The sequence below is a fragment of the Hippopotamus amphibius genome, chromosome 3 (genome assembly GCF_030028045.1).
Source record: "Hippopotamus amphibius kiboko isolate mHipAmp2 chromosome 3, mHipAmp2.hap2, whole genome shotgun sequence".
Taxonomy (NCBI): domain Eukaryota; kingdom Metazoa; phylum Chordata; class Mammalia; order Artiodactyla; family Hippopotamidae; genus Hippopotamus; species Hippopotamus amphibius.
In genome coordinates this window covers 129,211,484-129,230,865 of record NC_080188.1, presented here as the reverse complement: position 1 = coordinate 129,230,865, position 19,382 = coordinate 129,211,484, and positions in this window count along the sequence as shown.

The following is a 19,382-nucleotide window of genomic DNA, read 5'->3' as shown; positions in this document are numbered from 1 at the left end:
ACCCTCATGCCACAACTACTGAAGCCCATGCACCTGGAGCCCATGCTCTGCAACAAGAGAAGCCACCACAATGAGAAGCCCAAGCACTGCAAGGAAGAGCAGCCCCTGCTCTCCACAACTAGAGAAAGCCCGTGTGCAGCAACGAAGAACCCAACACAGCCAATAAAAATAAATAAATTAATGAATTAACAACAAAAAAAGAATATAATGAACAACTTTAGGCCAAAAATCTTGCCAACTTTGATGGAATTGAAAAACTCCTTTAAAAATATAACTTACCAAAACTGACATGAGAAGAAACAGAAAATCTGAAGAGCCCAACATCCATTTTTAAAAATAGAATTTATTAGCATAATCCCTCTGCATTAGTTTCTAATTACCATCAACTTGGTGGCTTAAAACAACATAAATTTATTCTCTTATACTTCTGGGGTTCAGAAATGTAAACTCAGGGTGTCGGCAGTGCTGGGTTCCTTCTGGAGGCTTCAGAGGAGAAAGTTTTCTTGTCTTTTCTCAGCTTCTAGAACTCATCTGCATTGCCCCTTCCTTGCATGACTCCAACATCTTGTTTCCATCATCAAATCTCCTACGACTCACTCTGACCCTCCTGCCTCCCACTTATAAGGGCCTTTTTGATCACACTGTGCTTGAATGGTTAGCACAGGATAATCTCCCCATCTGAAGATCTTTAACCTTAGTCACATCTGCAAAGTCCCTTTTGCCATGCAAGTTCACATTCACAGGCTGTGGGGATTAGGACGTGAGCATTTTGGGGAATCCCTAATCTGCCTACCACATGACATGAGACAATCATTTTTTATGCTCATTGATTCTGTGGGTCAGGAATACTAACAGGGCACAGTGGGGATGGCTTACTTTTACACCACAGTATCTGAGGCCTTGATCCTGGGTGGCCTCAGCCCGCAGCGGCTTGAAGCAGGGTTCTGGTTCCGCACCAGAGACTGAAGTCAGGCCGCAGCAGTGAGAGCCTTGAATCCTGGCCACCAGACCACCAGGAACCAGTGGCCAGTGACAAGGCACTCGTCCGTATGGCTTTGCAGAAAATGAATTTCCACAAAGAAATGGAAAGTAGTGAGGCAAGTAAAGTGTTTATCAGGAGGAAAATGGTACACGTGGATAGATACACGGGTGGGCTCAGATAAAGAGTCGCACCCTCGTGGCAGTTGGAATCACTTATATGGGGCCTTTCTTCCAGGTTTCCTCGAGCCAATCAGCTTGCTTTACCTGGTTCTGAGTCCGTATTTGGTTTATCTCAGGGTCCTCCCATGCGTGTGAGCATCTCTTAGCCAAGACGGATTCAAGCACAGAGGCCTATGGGTAGGTTGGCATCACCTACTATGGGGTGGCGCCCCCTCCCTTTTTGGCCCCCAAGGAGACTTTCTGTGCGTGTGTAGTCAGGAAGGTCTCCTCAGCCTCAAGGATGAGGGCCATGTGGTCTTTTATCTTATCTGGTCTTTTATCAGCTCTTCTCTCCCTCCTGCTATTATGGAGAATCTGTACAGGGGATGAACTCCAGGTGCTCAGCCTGGGCCCATCCATCCCCTACCTCAGCCTCAGCTGGAAGACTCAACAACTCGGGGCTGAAATGGGCAGAGTGCACACAGGCGCTTGTCTGGTAGTTGTTTCTGGCTCGGCTGAGAGTTTCCTGAGGCTGTCGGTGTGACACCCACATTCAGCCTCTCGTGTGGCCTGTGCTTCCTTACAAGATGGTGGCTGGCTCCCAAAGGTATAGGTTCCTGCAGAGAGACAGAGGCAGGCAGAAGCTGTATCCCTGCTCATGACCACCCTCGGAAGTCGGCAGTGTCACATCTGCCATATCCTGTCCATCGAAGCCATCACAGAAGTCCCACCCAGTTTCAAGGGAGGGGAAAACAGACCCTATGTTACGTCTTGGTGGAGCATGGATGAGCACATGGGACCACAGTGGCCATATTTGGAAAACCCCACATACCAGAGTCTTTTAATGATGATGATTAGGATTTGCTGCTCTTTTATGAGAACTTAGTACGATCTAGGAATTGAGGGATTGTGCCGGTGAGGGCCACCCCACCACGCAGGATCACCTTGCAGTGCCTGGCATCAGGGGTCCACGCCTGATTCCCCTCCTATAAACTGTTTGGGTTTACAAAGCTCACAAGAGACACAGCAGACAACCCCATCTTCTTTTCACGGGTGGACCTGAGTGTGATTTGTCCTTTTCGCCAGTGCCTGGTCTAGGAATCAAGGCCTCGGTCAGTTTGATGACTGACCACAGATCGGTATAGACCGGTGAGGTGCAAGACAAATGTTCATGGAGATTTCTGGGGGAAAACATTCCTTACCTCTTAACCGAGATCCCTGGGAGGAGACAGCTTCCTCTCTTACCTTCTGGACATTCCTGTGCAGATGTCCGGTGCAGTGAGCTGCAGCCACCTTGCACCCAGGCTAATGGAGAAACCACAGTGCATAGTCAGGATGCCTCCAGAGGGACAGGTATGGTGTCCTGAGCTACGCTGACCCTGATCCCTGCCTGGCCCTGGGCTCCAGTTTCAGCAGTCAGCACAATTCTTCATTGTTTAGGCTACTTAGATACAGCCCTTATGTTACCTAGCACCGCAGGGAGTCTTCCTGACCTAGAGTATTTTCCCTTTTTGCAGCTGAGGGTAATGAGGCTTAGAGAGGTGAAGACCACGCTTATCAAGCTTTCAAGTGCATACGGATGCCCTAGAGAGCCTGCTAAAACGCGATTCTGAGTCAGGACATCTGGGATGCTATGTAAGCCCCAGTGATGCAGATGCTGCTGTCTCCGAGGACCACCCTGGAGTAACGAGAGGGTCCAGGATGTGCCCAAGGCCACACGGCTGGGAGTGATAGGTTTTATTTTTATTATATTTTACTATTTTTAAATTTTTTTTTTGGCTGCTTTGGATCTCTGATGCTCTGCCCAGGCTTTCTTTAGTTGTGGTGGGGGGCGCTACTTTTCATTTCAGTGCATGGGCTTCTTATTGCTGTGGCTTCTCTTGTCGCAGAGCTTGGGCTCTAGATGTGAGGACTTCAGTAGTTGCAGCACGCGGGCCCCGTAGTTGTGGTGCAAGGGCTTAGATTCTCTGCGGCATGTGGGATCTTCCTGGACCAGGAATTGAACCCGTGTCCCCTGCATTGGCAGGCAGATTCTTAACCACTGTGCCACCAGGGAAGTCCAGTGACAGGCTTTAAAGCAAGATCTGCCTGCAGTAAAGGCCCATTTTCTCTTCACCGCACCCTCGGAGCAGCCCTTCTGTGTTCATACGTCAGCCTGCATGAGTGGAGGAGGTTGGATCTGCTGGGAAGAAGACCCAGGATGTCTGCCTCCTGGTCCCCAAGGAGCCCTGGGGCCATCCCCGGAGGATGCCACCTGCCCTCAAATTCCTAACACCTTGGTTCGTTTTGTACTCAGTCCAAGCTGGTTGGTGTTTCAGGTTCTGCTTTACCGCTGGATGGCTGAGTCTGGACAGAAGGGCCACCAAATTCCCTTCTCATGCAAATCACCGAGGGCTTTGTAAAAATGCAGATTTCCCCTTGCAGTAGGGGCAGAGTCAGGGAACCTGTTTGGTTATAAACATGCCAGGTGTTTCTTATAATCAGACAAGTTTAGGGACCTCCGACCTTGGGGGTGCGTATACACGTTTATTTTTGCCTAGGATGTATTGATATTTCTTTGCGTCATGGTCAATATATCACTATGTCCAACCCTCAGAACAAGCCCGGGGTGGGGCGGGTGGGGGGAACTATGATTCCCAAATGACAGGATAGGAAACTGAGGCAGGTCCCGAGGTGGGGAAGGTGCTGGAACTGGGACACAGGTCTCTGGCCCTGAAGCCCGACTGACCTGGCTTCTTCGCAAGGCACTTAGAGAAACAAACACGGATGCCCAGGGTTCCCAAGTTCCTGGCCTGGTCATCAGGACAAATATCCCGTTTGTGTAACATGGGCTGTGCCTCAGCGGTAGGGAACCATTGTTGATTTTGGCTCTGGCCTCTTTGTAGACAGATCCAACACTGACATCTTCGCTTTTCTCCCAAGTCCACAGTCTCAAAGGAGAGGCGGCAGTGGGTCTGAGTGATCGTGCCCCCTGCCTGGTACTCAAGGGCTTCCCAGGAAATCCCAGCGTTCATCCCTATGAATCTGCGGTTATGGACAAGGCCCCTGAGACCCCGGCTCCCCGCTGACGTTTTTCTCCTTCCCAGGAATGATCCAGGCAGTTTGCGTGCATGTCTGGCTCTGTGATCTGCTCACACCGGCTTCCTCTCCTAGGAAAGTGCAGGGATGGCATCTGTCTTGTCACCTGATGCTGCTGGGGGCTGACCCAGGGACACGATTTCCTCCAACGCTCTCTGCTGGGGCACCTGTGGACAGCACCCCAGGAATGTCCTTCTGGTGACCTTGGCCTCAGAGCCGCCAGCTCCTACCCCACTAGCGCTGATGTCCCCTGAGCTGGTATTTCGTGGCCACTTGTCTACGCCGGGCGCCACGGGCTGTGCTTGAAGACGAGATGGGGGCAACCTTTCCTGCTCTGGACGCGTCTGTGCACGGGGCTCACCCTCTTTTCCTTAGTCAATTTCCAAACGCGGGCAACACGTTGCTTCCACGTGGGGCGTGTGACCGGGGCCAGCAGCAGGGGTGTTTGCCTGGGAACTCAAGGGATGGCAGACGCTGGGCCCTGCGCCAGACCCACTGCATCACAACCTCCGTATTCAAGGGTCCCCGGGTGACACAAGTAGGAGTGGCGCTGTGCCAGCCGAGACACCCCGTAAAGTGCCAGCGGAGTTACGGGGCCCTGACTTACGTCGTGGGGCTGTGGCATCGTCGATGCCGAAGGTTAATGTCACTAATTCAGGCTTCACTCATGAAGGACTGAGGATCGTCTGCTCTACTGAGGAACATCTGCCCAGCAAATCAACAGTGTTTAGACTGCGAAGTTCGTTAACGCAGAAAATGCATTTTCGTAGGATTGAGACGCACAATTTATATGTAAGTAATGTTCCAGTTACAAAGCAGGGTGAACTCACTGTGTGTCTCAGCAGGTGCTGTGTCCTGATTGCAGATACCTTGGCCCCAGGTGGGACCGAGTGCACGTGTGAACGTGTATGTATGAAAGCATGTGTGCACGCATGTGCGTGCGCGTGTGTATGTGTGTATGTGTGTGCATAGCTTCTGAAGGGCTACTGGGAAAGCTGGGAAGGAGAGTTGAGATGCCCTCATCCATCTGATTTTGAGACTCCAGGTAGGGGACATTCATGCAGCAAGCGGGGGACAGACAGGTCCAGAGGCCCTCCAGTGTCAGATAAGACTTCAAACCTAATTCTGTGATACTGGATGAAACTGGCACCCTTGGGGGCAGACACAGCCTGGGAGGGTCCACTTGAGTGTGTCCCAGGTCTGCTGCCTCTGTTGGAATTGCTGGGCCCCACTGTGGGCAGGCTCTAGAGTTCCAGGCTAGCTGGGGCAGAGGACCAGATGGGTACATGGGCCAGAGTGAGTGCAAACTGGGCCCAAGGCTGACTAAAGAGGCTGTTCTTGCCAAGTCCAAGGGTGAGTGACATCAGGGGACAGAGAGAAAGGCCAAGAGATTAGTACGGGGGTACGTAGGCATGGAGCTGGAGGGGAGACCCAGGCAGGAAGGGAAAGGGCTTCGGGGTATTTGCTCTGAGCAGCCTGGGGGCCCAGGAGAAGTGGCCAGTGCCCAGGCTGTGATACACATACCAGCAGAGGTGACAGAGGGCTACCTGGACCCCCCATCCTGTGCTCCCTTGCTGCTCACTCAGCTCTACTGGGAAGGAGGGAAGCCTACCCACTGAGGCCGAGGGTTCACCGGGGTGGGATGGCTCCTGGGCGAGGGGGCTCAGCACCCCTGAGTCAGTGCCTTCCTGCCTTCGGAGCCCGTGGTGGGCAGCCTGACTGCCTCCTTCTCCTCTCTCTGTATTTACCGTTTCTCCCTCTTTGTACTCCTTCCTTGTAACAAAGATTTACTGAATGCTCAGATATTTCGATGGACACTGAAGATTCCTTAAGTCAGTAAGCTGGTCACAGACTTGCCCCCTAAATCTTTCAGCCTTGTCAGGGGAGACAGACAGGGAATCCGTCGATCACAGTTCAGTGAGTCAGGACTAAGTGCCTGAGCCTTCAAAGCCCAGCAGAGAGGACCTCAGACCCAGACTCGGGGGCTTTGTGAGGGCTTCCTGGAGGAGGTGGTACTGAGACCACCCTCAAAGAATACGCTTTATAAGGAGGAAGTTAGGTAATTCCAAGATAACCTAGGATGTGCCCATCTTTGGCAGAGGGCATGGGAGTAAACAGGCTGGTGGAAACTTTAAGGACCAAGTTCAGAGTCATTTGGGCTGGGAGGATGCTGTGTCTATAGGAGAAGGTGACCTGAGTAGGCACCCAGACAGTAACCCCGACCGCCCCAGGCGGGGAAGGGGAGATTGGCTGCAGCAGAGAGCTCTGTGTGGCCGGGGCTGCGCTGGGAATACAAAGGGATTTGGTCCGTGTGGCCGAGGCCAGAGTGTATTTATGGGATGGGGTAAAATAAGATCCAGCTGGAGGATAGGGCACAGTTATTATCATCTAGGAAAATTCTCCTACAGAAGCAGCTTTGCAGAATCCCTCCTGGACAGAACAGGGGAGGTGCCTTTTGGAGGCGTTGGCAGTGGGCTGCGGAGGTTTCTGGGAGTGCCTGCTCCAGGGGTGTCCCGATGTGCTTAGCTGGGAGGCTCGCCCCTTTCTCCTGAAGGACCCTGAGAGGAAGGCCACTTCTCTCGACCGTGGCGGGGACCCAAGGCTTTGTCACTGGAGTGTCTCTTGTTTCAACACCAGCCAGGCCTCATCATCGTCCCTGGCTACTGTTTAGAGACTTAACTTCTATTTTTTTACCTTTATTTAAAAATCTTTTTTCATTAAAAATTTTTTTTTCCTTTTTTTTTTGGCTGTGTCGGGTCTTCGTTGCAGCACAAGGGGTTGCACTGAGGCGTGTGGGATCTTTCGCTGCAGTGGCCACGTGCCCTGGAGCCTGTGTGCCGCAACTAGAGAAGAGAAAACCTGCACGCCACAACTAGAGAGAAGCCTGTGCACCGCACAGGGAACAGGAACCTGTCACCCCGAGTGAGTCTTAGATCCATTTCCTTCGGCAGCGTCCTGGGAAGCGTGGGGTCACGGATGTCCCAGGCTCCGGGGATGGCCTCTGCACAGGTGCAGAGCAGGGGGACGTTCTTTGGGGCCACACGGAGGATGTTACCGGGAGTCGTAAACTCTGGCTCCTTTCCGGAAGCGCTGCCCCTCGAAATTACAAATGAGGGGAGAATAACGTGTTGGAACAGACCTCGTGGTCTGTCCCTGGAATGTTTCCCACGTATCAGGCCCATCCCTGGAGCTTGGAACTTGGCCTTCCACGTACACACCCTGTGATGCCTCAGCCCCCTCCAGCTGCTGGGCCTCAGCCCCACCCTAGGAGGGGAGGCACCCTCTCGGGGGATGTGCTCTCACTCCCCTCAGACGGGTACCCCCGGGGAGGACCGGCCATTGCCTCGCACTCAGCTTTCAGCCCTGCCCCTGCCCAGATGTTGGCGTTCCTGCAACCATGGCTGGGAACCCCGCCTCTGACCTTCCGTGTGTGGTCCTTCGATCAGGGGAGCTGATGGCAAAAAGGTCCCCAGCCCCCGAGGCCTCCGTGACTTTGAGGGGGCCTGACCCTGGTGTATTTGGAAGGACTGTAATGATGTGTCTTTGGCTTTCATTGACGGCCATACCACAGAGGGGCACATGTGTATGCAGGTAACAGGAACCACACCACAGTGACTTAAACAGGTGGTTTCTTTGTCTCCCAGGGGCTGGCAGTTCAGGGCAGGTGTGGCAGTCCATCCCTGACACCACTGGTCCAGGCTCCTTCTGCCTTCCTGCCTCACCATCCTTGGCATGTAGCTTTTGTCCTCATGGTGGCAACATGACTGCTATGGGTCCGGGTGTAATTTCAGCTTTCCTTGCAGGAAGAACAACGTGGAAGGAGTAAGGAGCAGTGTCTAGATGAAGTAAGTAAACCCTTCCCCGGGAATCCTTGGGAGTCTCTGGCTTTTCATTGGCCAAAGCTGGGGCTCGCGGCCACGCTGACAGCAAGGGAAGCTGGGAAGGGGAACGTTTTAGTTTCTCACCATCCTGAACAAAAGGTCTGTTCTGTTGGCAGAGAGAGGAACATTGGGTAGCTGATGGCTAACCCTGATTGTAGCAGGTAATGAGCAGACAGTGACTTTGAACCTGACAAAGAAAATGTCTTCAGAACTCCCTTTAAATGGTTCCCTTTCCCTCAAAGTTGCTCCCCATGGAATATGCCCCCCTCCTGCTCCCCCATCCACCACCCCCCCAAGCCCTGCCGGCCTCCCTGTCTGCCTCGAGGGCTTGCTTTCCTTCCCGGCCGCGTGGAAGGGGCTCCGCCCAGGGCCTGGCACGCGGCAGCATCCCCTACACGCAGTGTCTGTTATTATTATTTCTGTTGTTGTTGTTGTTGTTTGGGGGGTTAGGGATCTATGAGGGGCTGAGGCCGGCTGGGGCTGGGGCTTGCCGACGAGGCTGGTCAGCCCTCCCCTGAGAAGAGCTTGTGGGCAGAGGGGTGCCCGGGGGGCCGTCAGGAGGTGGGGTGGAGGAGGGCCGCGTGGTCCTCTGCGTGGCTGCTGCCGCTCAGGACGGGCCAGCCCCCTGCGTGCTTGAGAAACAGGCTTTCTGGACGGCCGGCGGAGGTGCAGCAATCAGAGGGGGTTCAAAATTTACTTTTGTTTAGTTTCTTCTTCTCTCCCCCCACAAAAATATAGGGGATCCCTCCCGCAACTATACATTTAAACCAGTCTGGTGCCCCCCGACTTCCTTCCCTCCTTCCTTCCCCTTACCCTCCCTCCCGCCCTCCTGAATGTCTATCCACACAGTCTCCATCTGTCTATCTGTCCATCTGCCCCTTCCTTCCTTCTTCGCTTCCTTCTCCATTTGCCTCCTGCTGGGCTGTGGGTGCTGGGTTTCTGGGCTCCCCCCGGGCAGCCCTGGGTCACAGTAGCCCCCTGCTACGGCGACACAGCCGCCTCCCACTCCTGCGTGAGCCGGGGTCCGACCTGAACAACCGTCCCTTGGCTTTGGTTGGCATCCGAGCACCGCCCGGAGTGGGCAGCCTATTCCCCCCAGAGGCTGGGTAGCGCCAACCCAGCAGTCCCTGCCTAGCCGTCTTCAGAAGCACTGGTGGGGGCCTTCCAGGGACACGGCTTTCCCCCAAATACCATGTAACGATCCCACTTCCGCGATCAACTGCTACCTCATTTCCTCACAAATCATCCAGCCCCAAACAGGACTTGTCTTATCTGGTTTCATCTCAGCCCAAAGAGGCCTGTCAACTCCTAGCATCAGCACATCCATCAGGAAGTCACCTATTGTGCCTAAAATTCGCCTACCGAGGCCTGTGTGGAGCCACAGGAAGCAACGGCCGGGATGCCTGGAGATGTGGTACACAAAGCTGCCTCACTCTCCGGCCGGAGGCTGCATCCCCACAGCTCCAACCAAAGGGCTTGTTTCCAGAAGGCAGTGGCTGTGAACAACTTTTCCAGCCCAAGCTTTTATCAAGCACCTTGCATCGCTCAGCGGCCCCAGGGGGGCCCAAGTGGAAGTCCCCTCATGTGTCCCCGCGCTAGCCCCAAGGCCCCCAGGCTTGTCGTGGCCAACTCCAGTGGACACTCACCAGAGGGCCTTGGCTTGCAGGGTGGACAGGCGCGGGCAGGCCCAGAGGGGTGGCCTGGCCCTGGGTCAGAGAGTTAAGGAGACGTGAGGCAGGACACTGTGGGAGCACCTTATGGGTCCCACAAAGCCTGGCATCCTCTACAACCGCCCAGAGCAGACACAGGAGCGAAGCATGTGGCTTGCTTGGCAGGGAAGAGAAGCCTGGGTGGGCCCTGCATGGGAAGGGGGCAGGGATGGGCTTGCGGGGCCCCCCTGGCCGCGCTTCAAACACTCCTGCATCCTCACCTGCCCATCCGCCTGCAGCGGGGCTGAGCGCAGCTCACCCTGAGTCTTGGAGCAAAAATAAAATAAATAAATGAACCCAAAAAAGGATCTGCTCAGACGCCAAAAATGAAGATAACATGGGAGGAAGTTTATTTGGATGAGGAAATCCCTAAATGCTGTTGAAACTATGCTTGGAATTGCTAATTAGCGCTTGGGGGGCTTTGAAGGAAGCGCTGTCTCCCCGTGGGGCCCCTCCCCTGCCAGGTTCCCCTACACTTAGCACTTATCTGCAGGAAACGGGCTCCAGCTTCTGAATCCGCAGGGCGCTGCCGAGAGCAGGCCGTGACTCATGCCCGGGCAGCCGGACAATTCTCGCGGGGAGGACGGCCTTCCCAGGGCAGCGGCCCAGGCTCCGGAGCTGGGCTGGGTGGCCACAGGCTCCCAGAGCGATGGGAAGAGAAAGTTCTGGGAGGTTCGCCTGGGTCATGGCAGAGGGAGCTCTCCCTGGGGTGCCCACCTGCCAGTCCCAGAACATCCAGATTCTGCCCTGACTCAAGCTCCAAAAATGCACATCCTTCACCCAGTGAAGGGGACAGCAGCCCCGAGGAAGCGAGGGCCAGGTGTCACCCCAGGACCCTGTGACTCTTGGCTGTGGCCTGACCCAGGAGCGTGGGGCCAGCTGCAGTTTCCGGATGCTCCGTCCGCCTTGGAAACATACACTTTCCTGAAGGGCCCGTGGCGGAGCCCCGGACACAGGAAGAAAGGCCTATTTTTGGAGGCGAGCCTTAGGAGCTGAGGCTCAGATGACCCCATGCCGTCCTGCCCTCTGACTCGGGCAGGAAAAGCTGTCAGAAATGCCTGACTTGGAGGCACGCAGAATTCTGCCTCCGTTGACAGGGGGAGCTGGGAGCAGAGAGGCCGCCCCTGCACCCGGCAGGCCTGGGAGAGGACACCGGGCCATCCCTGGGGCCAGACCGTGGGGTCGCATTGCATTACCTCAGGCTTCAGGGCATTTCCTCTGCTGCCTTCGATAAACGGGCCCTGCTGTACCAGGAGTTTTGTGCTGAACTGAGCAAGTCACATGACAGCCCCGCTCTTCCCAGTTTGTGCTGGGGACAGACCATCTCTCAATGTCCAGAGTAACACAGAGGGCCCAGGGCCATGGCCCAGGCCTTTGAGAGCCCAAGAAAAGGAAACGGGCAGCCGGCTTTTCTCCTCTGAGTGGCAGCTCGCTGGCTGGTGCAGCTGCCACCCACGCTGACCACCAAGCCACCGTCCTGCATCCCCTGTGCCTACACTCGGGCCCCGCAGCTGGTGCCCGCTGGCGGTCTGCACTGGGCTGCCTGTTGATGCAATCCTTCTGAGAAAGGTGCAGCATGTGTTGTTCTGACCACGTTCTCAGCTCCGAGGCATCCACCATAACCCCGAAAGTCAGGAGCGAAAGACATGGGGTTGAGATGGGGGGGTGAAAACCACGAGGGCTGGGGGAAGATGAAGAAAGATTTTCACTTCCCTACCTCCCAGTTCTATGTTTAGGATTTCCACTTCCACTCGCAGAGATTTTCTTCTTTATAAAAGTTTACTCTCGGCAAGAAGGGTCGCCTCAGGCCCCTCAGATACTGACTTTTGTGATTTTCCCATGCCCACCCCAATCCAAAGTTCCCTCTTAAAAGAGAAATCTGTTCAAACTCCAAAACACACTTTTATTTATCATCACCTCATCTAACCCTAATCACCTCCCAACGGCCCCGCCTCCTAATACAGTCATTTTAGGGGGAAGGGTTTCAACATAAGAATCTGGTGTTTGTTTGGACCAACACGTTGGTTGACACCTTGTCTTTGCTTCTTAAATCTGCAGCAGAAATGAAGTCATTGTCCCTTGCCTAGAAAAGTGGTGTCCATGATGGTGGTGCCGCTCCCAGGCCTGAGAGGCATCTAGAAAGCACGCCTCTTGGGGCCAGAGATAGGAAGGGACCCCAAAGAGTCACAGAGTCAGCTGGTGGTAGAGGAGGGGACTGCAACTGAGGGTTCCTAGTCTGAAGGTAGGACTAAAGATTCCCAGCTCTCTGCTTTCTGGGCAAGTGATAGGGCTGTCCTTCTCATCCCCCTGGAAGTTAGGTGTGGCTGAGTGACTTGCTTGGCCGATGGAACTTGAGCAGACGTTTTAAGAACCAGCACACGAGTCTGGTCTCAGTGATGATGGAAACATGGCTGGTGATGGACCCTCCATCCCCTGGGTCCCTGGAGCATGCGCCGCACAGGCCCCATTCCACCTTAGAGGTGCGGCACAAGTGAGAAATAGGTCTTTGTTATTTGAAGCCAAGAATCCACAAACTACAGGCCTTAGGCCAAATTTGGGCTCACCATCTGTTTTTGTAAATAAAGTTTTATTGGAACACATTTATGGTCTGTCTGAAGCTGCTTTTGTGCTACAATAATTGTGAAGGAGTTGCAACAGAGACTGTATGACCCACAAAACCTAATGTATTTACTCTCTGGCCCTTTACAGAAATGTATTGCTGACCCTGATTTAAGTCATTGAGATCTGGGGGGCTATTTGTTACTGCAGCATCACCTAGCCCATTCTGACCAATACACTTTCTAGTTATGCTGACAACTTCTGAATACCATGTCACATGCTGTAACAGTCTAACATACCTAATATTTGCACAGCCTTTCAGGTTCTTCCAACCTGCTTCCACTGGCTAGTTGCTGAATGTCCACTACAGTCACCATTTTGCACATGATTAAGATAGGCCCAGGGAGATAAGTGGCCAGTCTGAAGTTATTTACGGCTTCACCAGGCCTCTGACCCCACATTGAAATAGGTCACGGAGTCTTTGTCCGTTTTATCTGCACTGCCAAAGCCGGAACAAGAGGCAGATTAGGAAACCCAAGGGCCTTTCTACCCCCAACACCTGTAGCTTAAGGAAACAGATGAAAAGAGAAGCCCGTTCAGCTCTGAGCAGAAGCGAGAAGTGGTGAAATCTGGCTTCTCCACTCAGCCCAGCTCCTCTTCTGCTTCCTTTATTTGCTCTCAGTGGCCACCACCTTCCAGGCTCACGTGGCCTCTGGAGAGACCAGCCATGGAGGACAACTGTAACCCTGTCTGTCCCCGGGCCTTGGTTTCCCTATGCCCTCTTGCTGCAGGGCCAAACATGGTGGGCCTGGGGTGTGGGTGGGCACCCTTCTCTGCCCACTCCGAATGTGGAAGCTGCTGGGGTGAAATCTCAGGTGCTGCATGGGGGAGGGGCGCTAGCTATGTAGAGGCCCGCCCTCAGCCTGCTCTGCAGTCCTGGCTTCTTTGGCATCCTTTTCCCAGATCTCATGCCTCACATTCTTCAGCCTGGTCCTGACAGGCCCGAAGCGGGGAGTCCTCTCACCCTGGGAAGGTGGCTGAAAGTTTGAACAGCTGCAGAACCTGCCCGCCCTCGAGCTACATACTTTTTTTTTTTTTTCTGACCAACCTCTTAGGCTTACGTAACACACTTGGAAGTCAAGGAGCCAAGATTCACTATCAACAGCCCAGGAGGGGTTTGCGAAACACTTGCTATGAAGAAATCTTTCCATTGAGAAAAATTCCCCTCGCTCTCAAGCTGCCGGTGGCTCCAGAGTGTCGTTGGGGGGGTGTGAGCAGCTTGAGAAGGGGTGTCCCCCAGGCTGCAGAGCCCACTGCTCTCCGCCGGCTCCGTGTCTCAATTGGGGCCCCCAGAAATGGAAGTTGACCCCCTTTTTGGCCCTCTAAGTGAGTCACCGCTGACCTCACACCAACAGCCAATGTCAGCGTTGCCTGTTTTACTGGACATTCTCAGTGGCTGAGGGCTAGGTATTCTCACGCTCATTTTACAGAGTAGAACACCACGGCTCAGAGAGGAGGCCAGGCCGTAGAGTTAGGGTACAGTTAGCATGCTGCCTGCATGGGTAAGTGCAAAAGCAGACACTGCCCCTCCCCCCAACGGCTGACCAGCCGCTCCCTAAAGATAACTCAACCCGTTAGTGTGTTGTTTAAGTCACTAGCTGCATGGCAAGAGGAAATGAGGGGCTCATCCTGCAGGAAGATGAGGCCGGCATTCCACTTGGCCATTTCCCTTTTACAAGAGCAGATGTGTGGTTTTCTGGACTTCTCCTTGGCCACACTGTCATCTGAGGCCCCTGGAATCTGAAGCGCCAGGGCTGGGGGACCACAGCCAGGCCAGCAAGCAGCCCTTTTAGAAGCACCACCGCTGGAGCCAGGGCTGATAAAGCCCACCGGCCGCTGCTCACACAGTGCTTCTTTCACTGGGTCTCTGGAAACTGGAGACCATGTAAATCCAAGAAGATGAAAGTGTGTGGGTCTGGGCCACAGCTATAGATCCAGACTGTGCAGCCGAGGGGGCCCCAGCCTCAGGGGGAACTCAATGAATTTGTCAGGGAACTGAAAACAGATGATTTCAATCAGCAGGGGGAAAAAATGACTTCATGGCCACAGTCGACTGAAGGAGGCAGCGTTTGGCTGCCAGGCCCTGCCCGGCAGGCACTTCCAGAAAATCCTGGCCTGTTCCTGAGCCTTTAGCTGGGTCTCCCCTGCGAGGGGCCCGCGCCGAGCCGACCGTGGGATGGCCAGGACCGCAGGTCCGGCGCCCTAATGGGGGACCGCGAGGCACACAGATAACCCTGCGCTTCCCCGCCCCAGCTTCCTCTCCCAACCGCTTTCATGAATGGCCAGCTTCCCAGACAGCGGATTGGCTGAGCCGCCGGCTGCGAGGCCCAATCAGCGGCCGCGGAGCGCCCAGGCTCCGCGTGGGGCCTCAGTCCCCCGCAACCATGAATGGCGCAGCCACGCCTACCTTGCGGAGACCCCTCCCCCTAGGGGAACGAGGAGGAGGGGATTCTTTTTTTTTTTTTTAAATTCCTTAGCCCGGTCAGGGTTCTGGTATAATTGTGTCATTCTGAGGCTTGGCTGCGGCTCCTGACAATAGCCCTTGGGCTTCCCTGCGTGGTCAGTGTTGACATTCAAGATTTTGTGACAGTGAAAGGGCTTGAGTGGTTAGAAATGCATTTCTTTGCCTATGGTTCGGTCTGACTCTAGCCCTGCAGCCCTCCAGCTTGAACAGGCCGGCAGCCAGGGGACAAAGGCAGGGGGTGGGAAGAGGTGGGACCCTTTCCCTGGCCAGTACAGGGGGACAAGGATCTCCTAACACAGGCGAATGCTGGGAACTTGTGCAAGCCAGAGGGCTTGGTCACCACCCCCTGCCCCACCCCCGGGTCACTGGCCTTGTCCTAGCTGCATGTACCACATGCATGTGGGGCCTGAGTGGGGGAACCCAGCCATTAGGTTGCATTTCCTGTTAAGTAGGAAAACATGTTCTGTTTGCTGATGTTATACAGCAGGCATGTATTTACAAATGCTCTTCGGGGAGAGCGTGGTTAAGGGGCCTGCTTCCAGCCGCCCCTCCCCAGACAACAGTGCGAGATCAAATAGCTGACAGAGCAGGGCTTGCTCTTCAGAGGAAGACCCCCTTGCTTGGGAAAGTCAGACTCAACAGAATTCAAAAGTGGGACAGAGGACTTCCCTGGTTGGCACAGCGGTTAAGAATCCACTTGCCAATGCAGGAGACACAGGTTCGAGTCCTGATCCAGGAAGAGCCCACATGCCACAGAGCAACCAAGCGCCACAACTGCTGAGCCTGTGTGCCACCACTACTGAAGCCCGCATGCCTAGAGCTGGTGCTCTGCAGCAAGAGAAGCCACCACAATGAGAAGCCCGCGTGCAGTAATGAAGACCCAATGCAGCCAAAAAAAAAAAAAAAAAGTGGGACAGAAAGCTCTCTTGTAATGTGAGTTGAGGCCGTGTACAGAGGGCCTTGAATGCCAGAGTGAGCCCTGGGGAGGCATGGAAAGCTGGGGAGCTGGGGAGTGGGATTTCTCCCCTCTCCTAGTTCCCCTTCCCTGAGCCTGGCTGGGGCTGACCATTCAGGAACTGCAGCAGTAACCCTGTGCAAACTGCCTCCCGGAACTCCTGGTTACTCCTCCTGACATTCCCATTTTAAAGATGAGAAAACTGAGGTGTTGAGTAATCTGCAAAAGGAACTAGCACAATTCTGAAGTGACAAGCCCTGTACGGGGCCCAGCTCTGCCTTCTGCTGGAGGAAGTGGACTTCCACTGGCCCACAGGACCAACGTGAGGATTTAATAACACAAAACAAGCAGAGCACTGAGCTCCAAGCCTGGCATTGAATCACTGTTGCAGCAACTAGGATCCTGACTGATAAGGAATGTATCTGTTCCCAAATTTCTAAGAGCCAGCTTCTGAACTCCCAGGTGGTTGCATGAATCCATGAGACAGTAACCAGGCTTGAGGGATTCTTGTAGGTTTCCCGCTGTAGCATCAATTTCTGCTAGCTGTCTGCCCAGATCTGTTTTTTATCTTCTAGTTCAGCAGTTTATAACTTTTAGTCTCGGGGCCCTTTCGCATTCTAAATATTATTGAAGACTCCAAAGAGATTTTGTTGATATGGGTTTTATCTATTGATATTTACTGCATGAGAAGTTAAAGTGGAGAAAAACATTCAAAACACAAGAATATAGAAGCATATATGCTATTAGCTATCAGAAGTGATGATATCACCCCATTGCATGTAGCCTCTGGAGAGTTCCACCGTACACTCATGAGAGAACGAGGGAAAAAGGCAAATAACGTCTCAGTGTCATCATGAAACTTGTTTTGATCCCTCAGACCTCCTGAATCCACACATGGAGAACTGCTGTTCTCATCCGTAGGGAGAAGTTTGAGGCTGCCCAGCATCTTTGTGGCAGGGTCTGGCCAAGTGGTACCCTGGCTGGCGGGCAGTGACCCACTGGCAGCCGTGCCTCAGGGGTGCGTAGAACACACGTGACGTGTGGAGGTGGATGTGGACTGTGCAGCGAGCGTGACAGCCCTGGGAGCAGAGGCATCCTACCTCTGAAAAGCAGGTGATGAGCTCTCCCCTCCCTCTCCCCCGTCCACAGGCTGGGACGGGGACGAGGAGGTGAGTCAGCTCAGTCCTGGTAGACCAAGGGCCATCCCCAGTTCCATCACACCTCCAGGTTCCTCCTGGATTGCCTACCTGGGCTCAGATGGGAAAGAAGAATCAACCACCTGGTTTAAGCGACTCTCTTTTGGGGTCTCTTACCGCAGTGGTCTAACTTGTCCCTTAATTACACATCTGGGCCCCAGCCCTGGGCTTTCTGGTTTCATCATGTTTGCAAGGGTGGGTGAACTTCCTATTGGTTGAAGGTTGGATGTAAGCCCTGCCGAGGGGTGGGGCACGAGTGGGTGAGAGACCCAGTGACAGATGAACCATGGCAGGTCATTGCAGAAAGCTGGCTTTGAGGCAGAGCGAGGAGCCAGTGAACTTGTGTGCACCTTGATCTTTACCCAGTCGGGGCGCACCACCCCCACCCTTTGCTCTCCTGGTTTGCTGAGGATGGAGTGGGTGGCTTGAGGAGGTGAGCCTGCAGCCTGAGTGGGAGAAGCCGGCATGGGCCCTGCAGGGTGCAGGCAGTGGAGGGGAATCAGGCCTCTCCCCTCGGGGCTGGGGCAGGTCCAGGGGGAGGCAGCCCAGGCCCGGCACATGCCCACAGCCCCAGGGTCACCAGGTTTTGCCAGGCCTGTGGATGGCTCTCCTGTTCCCAGGGCAGGTACTAAATCACCCTGTACCAGTACCTAGGCTATTTGTGGATACTGAGAAGGTTGCCATGGTACTATTAAGGGAAATTAGTAGATATTTACTAGTGTGCAAGTTATTAAGGACCCTCAAGAGTTGGTTTTTATAAACAAAAACCAGCAGGGTGCTATAAAATGTATATATTCCTCCATGGAGGTGTAACCCTGCGGGATAGGGAAGTCAGTGATCTATGAAGAAGCCCAGCTATCCTTCAACGTTGCCCATATAGTGGCCCTCTAGTCAAAAGAAGGCTTGGGCACGGTGGGTGAGGTGTGAGTCTTAAGGCCTTATTAAGCATGTTGGAGACCCCGGGAGAATACGGTGAGTACCAAGGTGCACTTGGCAGAAAATATCAGATTCTGCCCATGGCCCCTCCCCCATTCCCCTGAAGAGGTGGGTGGGGCGGGCCCAAAGAGCCTTGGATCTGATTTGTAAAGAAGCTATGGAGGGGGGAGCATCGGATCTGAATCTTGAAGGGCAGGCAGGACGTGGGATTACGACGAGAGAGCCACCCAGGTGGTAGGAATGGGAAAATGAGGACCCAGACTGGGGACCTTGGACCTGCTGTTCACTGCTGTGGCTTGGCGTGTGGGTCTCACACTGTCCCACACAAGTTTTTCTCACCTCCCAGACTGGAGTCCCTGGAAGCTGGGACCAGATCACATATGTAAGTCGCCTCCAGTCCCTAACAGACTGTCGGGCAGCAGCCAGTGCTCAGGGAATGACAGTCCCTGCGTTGAACAAGTCAGGCTAACACAGATGCAGGAAGGAAGGACCAGGTAAGAAGGGGAGGGCACGTCCCAGAAGGAGTGGTGCTGAGTCCCTCTCGATGGACGAAAAACCCTGCAGGCCTTTCTGCCCACTGGAATCTGGCTGACGTCTCGTTCCTTCTCCAGTTGTTGTGATGTTCCTGGACCTGGTGCAGGATGGCAAAGGGGAAGAGAGACATGTGTGTCAGCTATGGGCATGATGTAGTCACTTGGCAAGGCTAGGGGGTTGAGAACCTGGCCTTTCGTCCTTGAACTCTTTTAACTGTTGTTTATTGAGATATTATTGCTGAGAATCCAGCAGCATCCCTGCTGTTGAGAAGCCCGAAGTCTGGAAGGAGAGGAAAATGAGATCTCAGCTGATGGGGATGAGGCGGCTGTGGGAGAAGAGCTGGTACCAGTTTCCTGGGGCTGCTGTAACAAATTGCTACACACAAGGTGGTCTGATGCAATAGACATTTGTAAGCAAGTGGGAAGTCCAAAATCAAGGTGTTGGCAGGCTTGTTCCTTCTGAGGGCTGCAAGGGAGAAAACGTCCGAGGTCTCTTTCCAGCTTCTGGTGTTGCCAGCACTCCTTGGCTTGTAGCTGTGTCCCTCCCATCCCTGCCTCCATCTTCACGTGCGTGGCCTTCTGCTTTGTATATTTCTCTTTGTCCCCTCCTTTCCTTCTAAGGACACTCGTCGTTGGATTTAGGGCTCCCCCAGATCCAGCTGATCTCATCTTGAGATCCTTACCTTAATGACATCTGCAAAGACCCTTTTTCCAAATAAGGTCACATTCCCAGGTTCTAGGGGGACATATCTTTTGGAGGGAGATCACCATCTCACCGCCTGCAAGGTGAAGGGGAGAGGTAGGAGGCACAGCTGAGCACAACTGGAAGGCTTCCTGGAGGAGGGGGTGCTGACCTGGGTCTTGAGGGGAG